Raw genomic sequence first — 11,735 nt, 5'->3', positions numbered from 1 at the left:
TTCACTCAGAAGGAATTGGATATGAGATAGAGAAGGTGGTTGGAATTAATTAAATATTTTGATTGTACCATCAGTTATCACCTAGGGAAAGCAAACATTGTAGCTGATGTGTTGAGCAGGAAATCTATGGAATCATTGTTGGCAGCTATGGAGATCTAGTATCCGATCATGATGGATCTGGAGAGACTTGACATAGAGTTGGTAGAGAGTGATCCTCCAGTATGTATCGCCAGTTTAGTAGTACAACCTACTCTGTAGGAAAGAATTAAAGTTGCTCAGAAAGAAGATCCAGAATTAGCAGAGGTGATAGATAGAGTGCAAAGTGGTCATGGAGAGGAATTCTGCATTACAGACGATGAAGCTTTGCTGTTCCGTTCCAGATTATACGTTCCTGTCGATACTGAGATTAGGAAGACTATTTTGGAGGAGGCTCACAGATCTTTGTATACAGTTCATCCCGACAGTACGAAAATGTACAGGGATCGGCGAGAGTTTTACTGGTGGAGTGGTATGAAGAAGGAAATTGCCGAGTATGTAGCGCAGTGTTTGATGTGCCAGTAGGTAAAAGTTGAGCACCAGAGGCTGGTGGGTCAGTTACAGCCGCTATTTATCCTAGAGTGGAAGTGGGATCACATATCTATGGATTTTGTCTCAGGGCTGCCGTCGACATCGCATGGCCATAATGCGATTTGAGTGATAGTAGATCGATTGACTAAGACCGCCTATTTCCTCCCTATCAAGATCAGCTATTCCTTTAACCATCTGGCGAAGATTTACGTTCAGGAGATAGTCCATTCTCACGGAGTTTTGGTGTCCATAGTGTCAGATCGAGACCCGCATTTGACGTCACGGTTCTAGAGAAGCTTGTAGGAAGTTCTAGGGTCTCAGCTATCGTTTAGCACGACATTCCATCCTCAATCAGATGGACAAATTGAGAGGACGATACAGATATTGGAAGATATGCTCTGGGCATGTGTATTAGATTTTGGGGGTGGTTGGACTCAGTTCATGCCACTGGTAGAGTTCGCGTATAATAACAGTTATCAGACCAGCATTGGCATGACACCATTTGAGGCTATATATGGTAGGAGATGCCGATCTCCTTTGTATTGGGATGAGATGGGTGAGCAGCGAGTTGTGGGACTAGAGCTTGTGCAGTAGGCGTACGATAATGTTCCACTCATCAGAGATAGAATCAGTGCAGCTCAGAGCCGATAGAAGAGTTATATTGATAATCGCCGTAGGAAGTTAGAATTTGACATTGGGGATCATGTATTTCTCAAGATAGCTTCGTTAAAAGGGGTTATGAGGTTTGGGAGGAAGGGTAAACTTAACCCTAGGTTTATCGGTCTGTTTGAGATTTTAGAGAAAGTTACCACCTGCGTTATCCAAGATGCACGACGTATTCCACGTTTCTATGTTAAGGAAATATGTCCTAGACCCTTCTTATATTATCAGTTATGGTGGATTAGAGCTCAGTGATTCACTAGCTAATGAAGAGGTGCCAGTACAAATTTTGGATAGAAAAGAACAAGAACTACATAATAAGAAGATTCCTCTAGTAAAGGTTCTATGGAGGAATCATGTTGTAGAAGAGGCTTCTTGGGAGCTCGAGGAGAAAATCAGACAGAAGTACCCGCAATTGTTCCAAGAAGTTCAAATGTAATTAGGAAATGTAAATAAATAGGTAGTATTTCTTTTGCAAGTACATGTAATACTTTAGTTAGTAAATAGTATTTTAGTTTTGGGGGAAATTTCTTTTGTATATGTAATCTCCTAGGACTTGGAATATAACTACGGTATTCCTCCGCCATAAGTGAGGGTAAGTAATAAAATAAGTAGACCGTTTTGCCTTAAGGGATGATGAATTATATGAATAGTAAATTTCGAGGACAAAATTTTATAAGGAGGGGAGAATGTAATAACCTGAAGAATAATGATATTTAAATAATAAAGAGAAAGGGGAAATGGGAAACAGAAACAGAAGGAGGCAGTAGCCTTCGTCGACGAAGGTGCATTTCGTTGACGAGAAAATACCGAGAGATGTTTTGGGTGATTCCGAACTTCATCGACGAAGGTGAGAGTTCATCGACGAATTGTCTTTTGACCTTGTTGACGAGATGACGTGGCTCGTTGATGAAGCCCATATTATAAATAGTCCAAACCTCGGATTTTATGTAGAAAATTGGCAGAAAATCTCTCTCTCTCTCTCTCTCTCTCTCTCTCTCTCTCTCTCTCTCTCTCTCTCTCTTCTCCCTTTGATTTCTCTCTCCTCTCTCTTCTATTTCGGCTCCGTCGTTCATCGGATCGATGATCTGAGGCCACCACGATGCTCCTGGGGAAGTTCTCTCCGGAAAATTTGGTCTTACCATAGTTATAGGAAATGTTATTCACGAAAAAATACTAAAGTTTAGTTATGGGAGTTGTCGTTTTCAAGGTGTTGAACGGGGAACCTTGCGGGTGCAGGACGAGCGCGTTTTAGGGGGTTTCTTTTCAATGTCAGGTAAGGGAATAAACTAAAACAGCTATTTTCCAAGCAAATTATCATTATTTATCTGTAAATTAATTTTCAGGAAAACATGTATTATATTTGTATATTATTGAGAAAATGCATGTTTGGGAAAATACTGTTGTTATACAGGAAATACGATTTTAGAATGAAATGTATGATTTTATTCAACATTGTGTGGCATTAATATTCTTTTACAAGATAAATATTATGTTATGGTAATTTTATGAATGAAGTATGGTTTTTCAAAAGTTATGAAATATTGCAGTACATTATAGTTTCAAAATACATGATAAATGGATTATTTATTCAGAATGAAATGTATGGAATGTTTGGTGCAAGGCCGTGATTGATAGTCGGCACTTGGCTGTGTATATGTATGATTTTGGCACGAGGCCACAAATATAAAAGTAAACGGTGTAAGGCCGTATGTATTTACGTTATTACAAAAAATTCTATCAATCTATTTACATTAAGCTATATATTATCATGTATTATGTATTATCAGAACCTGGATGATAGTTCAGTTCAGTTACAGGAGCATGGTACTGTAACTATACAGATCAGATTACTTTGTTCAGATTTGTGCTAACCACCCCACGAGGGGGTGGGAGATGGATAGTTGATGTGGCTTTCAGTGTAGAGTTGTAGACGTCCACCTTGCAGTCCAGACTAGGGTGTGGGGGGCCCATCGTACTTACAGACATTTTTGACTCGGCAGTTGTCGGCCAGTCGTTGTCGGGTCCCGCCTTCGGGCTACACAACCTGTAATGGGGGGTAATACATGACATCAGTTAGCTATACATACTCAGTAAATTTTTAGTATTATCAGCTACATCAGACATTTTATGAACTGTATGATTTATTAGAAAATACGAAAGTATATGGTTATTTAGTATGTTGTGATGAATGTTTTCAGGTATATGAAATGTACTGTATATATATATATATATAATTGCATCAAATATTCATGTTGCCATACAACTGTATTTAGTTTATTTTCCCTTACTAAGAAGTGTCTCACCCCCGAACTTAAATAATTTTGAGGAAACCCAGATGGACCGGTGGGTCGTGGCCGCCGTTGAGTCTGTTGTGCTACCCCGTTAAGAGGGTAAGTTTGAACTAGGATCAGGAGATTTTGTTATGGGGCCCTAGAGTTATTTTTGTATTTTTGGGAGATTGTATATAAACACAATGTTTTCGATTATAGTTAACTCTGGTATTATGTATTTTGTGGTTATGAAAATGTGATTTACATTTTCTACTGCTTAGGTTTTCGCTGTGAATGTGTTTCGTTACCCTCAGGTTCGGGTTGACCTTATTATTAATATGTTTTATTATATGATTAGATTAATAGGTCGTTACAAAGCGGAATATATATATATATATATATATATATATATATTTGTGTAAAGAGTCAAACACACGATTCAGCAATCTAAATGGTAAATACAAAATAATTCCACAACCACAACAAGTAAATAAAGCAATAACAATGACACTATGAATTACGTGGTTCGGCAATGCATACATTCACGGTAGCAAACAACAAGGATTCACTATTTTCTTGTCCAAATTACGAGAACAATACAGGAACCCTCTCAATAATACTCTCAACCATACTTGACTCACTATATACAATGTATTCTATGTATATATATAAGCCTCCTCGGAGGTTCCCCCTGAAACCCAACCAAAATAACATCCAAATCTTCAAAATTTGAAATTTTCCCTAGCTATCCTGAGCCAAATCGTTGACGCGGTTTGGGCCAAACTATTAACGATTTCAGGCAGCATGTAAATTGTCTACTACACTGTACTACTGCACCCTGATTTCCTTTATGTTTTTCCTTAGAATGTGAGTCACATTCACAACAATCTCCACCTTGGCAAACATACGCCCCTTAGGAGAAACCAAAATCATGAACTCGCAACTTCACCTTGAACTTGGGACGTTAGGTTGGCACCGTCTCCCATCTAGCAATTGGAGACAAACACCAAGTCCAAGCAAACTTGCAAATGGCAGATTCAGCTTCTAGCATCAACCCTGATACAATTGTAGATGCAACACTCAAAGAATTTACCCTAGGCTTCCAACAAGGCTTTCCCACAATAGTTAATACAAACGCTGCTGCAAGCCTTCTATTACCAAAGCCCCCTGCATAGTCTTCAACAAATCTCACAACTGATGGTTCACTCTATTGCTTGTCGAAACACCCCATTACATCATCATGAGGGACCTATGATATATCCTGGACATCATTGCCCATCCTTGGGTACCAATCGGTAGACATTTCATATCGATTCTCCATAGAACCCCTCGGGACGGCAAACGAAGTCTCCTTGCAGTTGTGTCCACAAAGCCACCCTGGATAACACCAATCTCCTTACAGCCTTGTCCATGCAAATGTTTAAACCAAGACCCTTTTTGGCCGTGCTCAACACATTCATGTCAAAAACTTTCAATAGAGTTTCCAACTGATAAGCTTAGTCAAAGCCTTCTTAGCCAATTACATGTCATTCACACACAACAGATACATCACCCCAGCGTATCCAATCACCGTCTTCCACACTGGAAGCCTCACCAAATCCCACACCTAGTACATATGCAATACTTCTATTTCCTCCCCCATAGCACTTATCCTTATATTTTTCCCTTTATTGTGCACAACAACTTGAAAAGTAGTAGGAACCATGTTGCTGGTAGTTTTGAATGCATATAACACCAGAATGCCAAATTTATACCTGAGTGGTGGTCTGATAGAGCACATGGGTCCACTGTGATCTTGCCGGTCTCTTGAACTGAAACTCGCTGTAATCTGAACAACATAATCTCTACCCCGAGTCTATAGCTCCACTTGCATCACATACCCATTCATACTGTGGTTCTGCTGACTCGAGATAGAATTTCTAGCATTTCTACCCTGAGTCCCTAACTCCACCTGAATTACATGTCTGCTGCTGCCGTAGTTTTCTAGAATTTGTTTCCCTTCCTTTACCTGAGTACACTACTCCATGAATTTCTCACCAAAAGCCATGTCCTTGATCACCCCTTTGTTTGCCACAAGATTATCCATCTTGCACCCACCTTTCTTATACATCAGAATGATGTATTGTCTGGACATAATACCAAGCCTAGATGCTCCATCTCTAGAATTGTGTACCAGTGGACATCCACACACAAGCAAGTAGTTTAATGCAAAACCTATCCATAATTCACCTACAACTCTCCCATTTAGCGATACCTTTGGCGATCGGTCACACGAGAAACGTGCCATACTCACTAACTTCACCAAAAAGTACCCTACAAGCCTTGCATATAACCTACCCTGCTCACAAAATTTCTTGAACAAAATTAGCGTACTTAATCCAATGTTTGATTTAAGGATCACTCTCTTGGTTTGGTACTCCACCTCAACCACAAGTTTAACATGGTAAATACATCAACATCAAGCTTGTGCCACATGAGATCAACCAAGTCCTTTCGTGATACACCCACAAAAAACATATGTCTGTCCTGTGATGCTATCCTCATCGGTCCCCAAAAATATGAATACACGTAGTCACCCATATGCCTTTACTGCATATGCCACAAAACATCTAACTCAGATTCTACAGCTGCAGCTCCACCTACAACCGTAACACCTTGCAGTGCATAGACATTTCCTGCTATATTTTCTCCTTTTATTACTATCGAGTCACTTTCAAACACTTTCATTTCCCTACTTTTTGACTTGTAACTATACCCATTATAGTCTAAAGTGCCTAATGAAATTACATTCCTCCTTAGACATGGTACATGCCTTACATCACATATGGTTTTTATAACACCGTTATACATTTTGATTTTGACATTTCCAATACCAAGTATTTTGCATGAAATATCATATCCCATCAAAACACAACCAGTATTAATTGAATTGTAGGTGTTGAACCATTTTCTATTTGCTGTCATGTGATAAGAGCATATAGTATCTAGGATCCAAGAATCTTCCGTGAGGAACTCCGAACTTGATGAAACACATATCATATCCCCATCACTACATTTTGAATCTTCCTCCACTGCACTTATAGATTTTGACGGACCTTTAGACATATATCGACTTTTTAGTTTTTGCCAAACTGATGTCGGAGAATCCTTATCCATGACGTGTCATCAGCCAAATAGAGTCAGATGGTTAATATTGTCGCTGCTCCTAATTCATTCCAAGTCGCTTCATCCATGCTATCCATTTGAATTCTGTATAAGACCTTAGAACCAAAAGATACTTCACCCTTCTTTGCCACAAACTGAAATTCTCAGTTCCATCAAACTTGACAACGTCAAATTTCGCAGATGAAGATGCAGAGGCCATTACAACAATGATTTGATACCAATTGTTGTGTAAAAACCCCTAAATATGCACAGAGGAATACACACAATGTAGCAATCTAAATGGTGAATACAAAACAATTCTATGACCATAACATGTAAATAAAGCAATAACAATAACAATGACACCAGAAATCACGTTGTTCGACAATGCCTACATACACGAGAGCAAACAACAAGGATCCACTATCTTCTTGTCCAAACTATAAGAACAATACAAGAACCCTCTCAATAATACTCTCAACCAGCCTTGATTCACTATATATATATACAACATATTCTATGTATATATAAGCCTCCTAGGAGGTTTCCCCCCAACTCAACCAAAATAACGTCCAAATATTCAAAATTTGAAATCTGCGCTGGCTGTCCCAAGCCAAACCATCAACGATTTCAAATAGTATGTAAATTCCTTGCTGCACTACACTGCTAGACCCTGATTTCCTTCATACTTTCCCTTAGAATGTGAGCCACTTTCACGACACCTAATAATCTTATTTTTGGTATATTTACATTTATATATAGTAATCTTTTTTTCATGTAAAACTTTTCTCCTCCTTCTTCATTTTGTAATTTTTTTTCGTGTCACCCCATTTTTCTATCTAACGCTTTCTTTTTGTGGTCGTTTTGTATCTCTTATATGTCTTCATTCTATTCTTCTTCTTTTTCTTAATTTCTTCTTTTTATTCTTCTTCTTCTTGTTTTGAATTTGAGTATTTAGTTTTCTTCCAAAGCCTATTTTCATAGTAACATTTCATGTAAAAATTTTCTGCAAACAAACGTTCTTGACATGCTTTATCAGACTACAAAGTCACACATTACTAGAAGCTGAGATAAAAATGTGTTGAGAATTCCATTGTGAATTTGTCTCACACTAAAAAATAAAATGGAGGATGGGTTCTTGTAAATATAGTTCGACCCAAGACCTAATGACCTAAACTTTTGGATCATATTGGTGCTCACTCGTATATATCAATAAGCTTGTACATAAAGACTCTTGATTTTAACCTAATGTGACTCTTGGCGACAATCTAACCGTTGATTCTACTTTGTAGCTATCAATGACACAACTCATTTGTAATTACTTAAATGGCACAATCACAAAACCTTATTATGGAGAATCAATTAATTATTTTATATATATATATATATATATATTTATATATAGAAGATGATCACCTTCCTAGAACTAATGCTAAATAATATAGGGTAGAACAACCAACAAATTTTTTACAACAATCAAACACTTTACAAATTCACATATCTTATACTTGGAAGAGGATTTGAATTTGAATTTGTGCGAATTTTGAAAAAAATCTAATACAAAATTATATTAAATTTTATTCAAATTCACTCAAATCTAAATGTAGATATGGAATCCATGCTCTCAAACACAATTTCAAGAAAATAAAAGGATCAAGATGACACTAAAGAAAAGTGATACGAAAGAAATACACATGTTAAATTTTAGAATTTTAGTTAATTATTTCTCGTCCTAGCACGTAACCCTAACTTTTATGCTTTGAATCTAGTTGAAATAATGCAATGTGCCAATGGGAGTGTCCGAGGACACGATATTGGCATTCCCACATAATTGTACTGGGCCTCTATAGTTTAGAGAAGTAGTGGACATAAAATATCATTAGTGGCGTGGGAATAGTTTAAGTATCTTGTGTTGCCACCAGAGTGTGCCAGAGTATGCCCGATCAATGAAAGTGTCAGCTGGAATGTCAACTGGATGTGTCGGGGAAGTGAGGACACCCAACGTACTAAAAAAGAAAAAGGAAAAGAAGCAAGGCCATGTGTGTTCAATATTGTGCGAGATGTGCGGCACCTCTTATGAGGCAAGTGTCAAGTAAGCTCATACCAACTCATACTAATACACACGCACACACTCATAAAAAATAAAAATAAAAATACACCCTCATTATTCCTTCACGAAAAGAATAGAGCATGAAAATGAGGGCTTGTGGTGCGTGCATGCGACACCCCTCCCTCTTCCACGGCCACGGGGTGTCTTAGACAGACAGATTTTTAGGCATGCATCAACTGTTTGCTGTGATTAGGGTTAGGGTTAGGGTTAGGATTGCACACAAAATGGGGTTTCTGAGTCTCGTGCAATTAACGCATGCATGTTCCAAGACAGACAGGGGAGGCATTTTGCCTTTTTCTTGTGTCCTGAACCCATCTCATATATATATTCAGGTATACATATGCATGCAGGCTTTGGGGTGCATCTTTGGTAAATGCATGCATTTTTTGAAGATTGAATCTCAACTTTTTAGGATGCTTTTAAATGTTTTGAATTTGATATTGATAAAGTTTATATATATAATTCATCATATATTTGTTTCAAATTATTTTCTAAGATTTTCAGAACTATAGCCTTTGAAATATGATATGTTTAGTTTGAAAATTCATAAGAGTCTTAATGAACGATATCTAAAATATCCTAACCTTATGTTTGAAGATTTGGAGTTCGAACATTATATTTAGATTTCTAGGATTTAGATAAAATATAAAATTAAATTGTATTGATCAAGCATTGTCCAAATCCATATAAATTTACACCAAAAGTTAAAAATCTATTAATAGTACAACTCAAAAATATAATATATCCTCAAAATATGGATATTCAATACATCTCCTTTGACAATTTGAATTCACATGGTAATCCAATTTTGTGGGGATAAAAATATCTCTACTAGTTGTTCCCTTGGACTAAAATGACTATTATGTTTAATAATAATAATAATAATAATAAAGTTTCAATACTCTAATTATTATGAATTGCTTTGATGACTAATTTTAATATAATGAGAATAATAATATATTTTTAATTATTTTACATATCATGATTCAGTAATTAATATATATTGTTGTTTTATTAATTTATTTTTTTATTATTATTGTAACGACCCTGACCCGCCACGTGGGTCCAGAGTGCTACTTTAATGATATCTGTATGCCTAATACCTTGTTCATCATATATAAAACACATATATGCAGCAGAAATAAAATACAAAATTCTCAAACTACATTACCAGAGTTCTAACTATCTTTACACAAAAATATATTCATTTTCACATAATTACATCTCATAAAACTAAACAAAAATAAAATCTCTTTCTACACACTATCTACATAAATTTACACCTCTAGCCCGCTAGACTCGATCCTCTAGGATTTCCTGAAAAGATAATTTGTAAAGTAGGGGTGAGACACAGCTCAGTTAGGGAAATACTAAGTTCATGTCAGTGTATGGCCAACATGCATTTAGTATATAGAAAATAACCAGTTCACTAAACAGATAAACACATTTATGAAAATATTCTTGTTTTATACTCACACACACAATTAGCCAAGGAAAGGGAAGATTACCCGCCCATACAAGTAATTTCCCTCTGCTCTAATACCTTTACTGCTGCTAGGGCACTCGCCTTTCTTAGCAAGCTCTCGAAATTATCTTATTAATTATTTGTATTCACATAAATTAATAAATATGCATATAAGACACTCCCTGTGACAAACGCACCATTTACTTCCCCCATGGTACGAGTTGTGCGGCCCAAAAGCTGGACTATTGTCGTGGGGGATCCACCCAAACATTAGTCATCTGTACTCTTTGCTAACATACTCCGCGGGTCTATGCAACTCCAACTGTTGGTCCGATTGCCCTCACCCAGGGGGGTGCATTCACCTCACATAGGCAAATTGGACAAGGCCACCCTACACCTCTCAGCACAGGTATGGGCGCACACGGCCACATAACAAATCTTTAGCAATGGTACCGTTCTTACAATACACTGGTCCCCAACTTTCTTAAAGCATATCATGCAATTTAGATAATAGAAATCACCATTTAAAACGTTAATTCATATATATTTCCTGTTATTCCAAAAATCTAGCCCCCGGCCACAAAATACAATTTGGCATATAGCCATCAAATAAAACTCGGCCCTCGACCGTCAAATAATAATCCTGGCCCTTGGCTAATCAAACAATACCTAGCCATTGGCCGTTAGTTCAAACTCCTACATTTCATAAACAGTTCTAGCATTTTCACACATTTCCAGTATTTCTCAAACAATTCAGTATTTCAAAGACAATTCAGTAATTCAAAATACCAAATCCAGATATACAATAATTTATTCCAATTAAATCATCTGCCACACGATTTTTCATATTTTAACATATCCATATAAACAAACAAATTTTTCACCGTTCATTTTATTCAAAAATACCATACCATATATCATAAGTTTGTAAAATCCATTTCAAACGGTTGGTTTTCAAAATAACCTTTAAATTCACAAATAAATAAATAAATAAATATATTTATACAAACATAAGAATTAAATTATTTCAAATTTCATAAAATTACTGACTTAACTTAATCCCTTTACCTGATTCCTAAAAAGCTCGTTAATACCCCGGTCTATGCCCTACGACGTTCAGAATCCCTAAAAACCCTGAAATTAAAATTTCACTACATTACTCATCACAATCCCTAGAGTAATTTTCCTTAAAATTTCCCTAGGCTCTGAATACCCTAAATAGCTTAATAAAGCCTAAATGATTAAACTTACCCCCGATTTAAGATTGGTACCCAGGAACTACAATTTGAAAACCTGATCGGACTAGATTGTAGAGAATCTCCCCACGAATCTCCTGACAATTTTTGTTCGTTAATTGGGCTTATAGTTTAAGAGAAATTGAGGTATGTTTGAAAATTGACCTTACCCTAGGAGATATGCTATACGCCGCTCCCACAATAGATCCACTATAGTAGAAGTGTCGGTGGCGACGAACAGAACCCAACGATTTTTTCGGATTTCCGATCGGCCAAATATC

The sequence above is a fragment of the Malania oleifera genome, chromosome 5, assembly GCF_029873635.1.
Source record: "Malania oleifera isolate guangnan ecotype guangnan chromosome 5, ASM2987363v1, whole genome shotgun sequence".
NCBI lineage: Eukaryota > Viridiplantae > Streptophyta > Magnoliopsida > Santalales > Ximeniaceae > Malania > Malania oleifera.
This window is presented reverse-complemented; position numbering follows the sequence as displayed.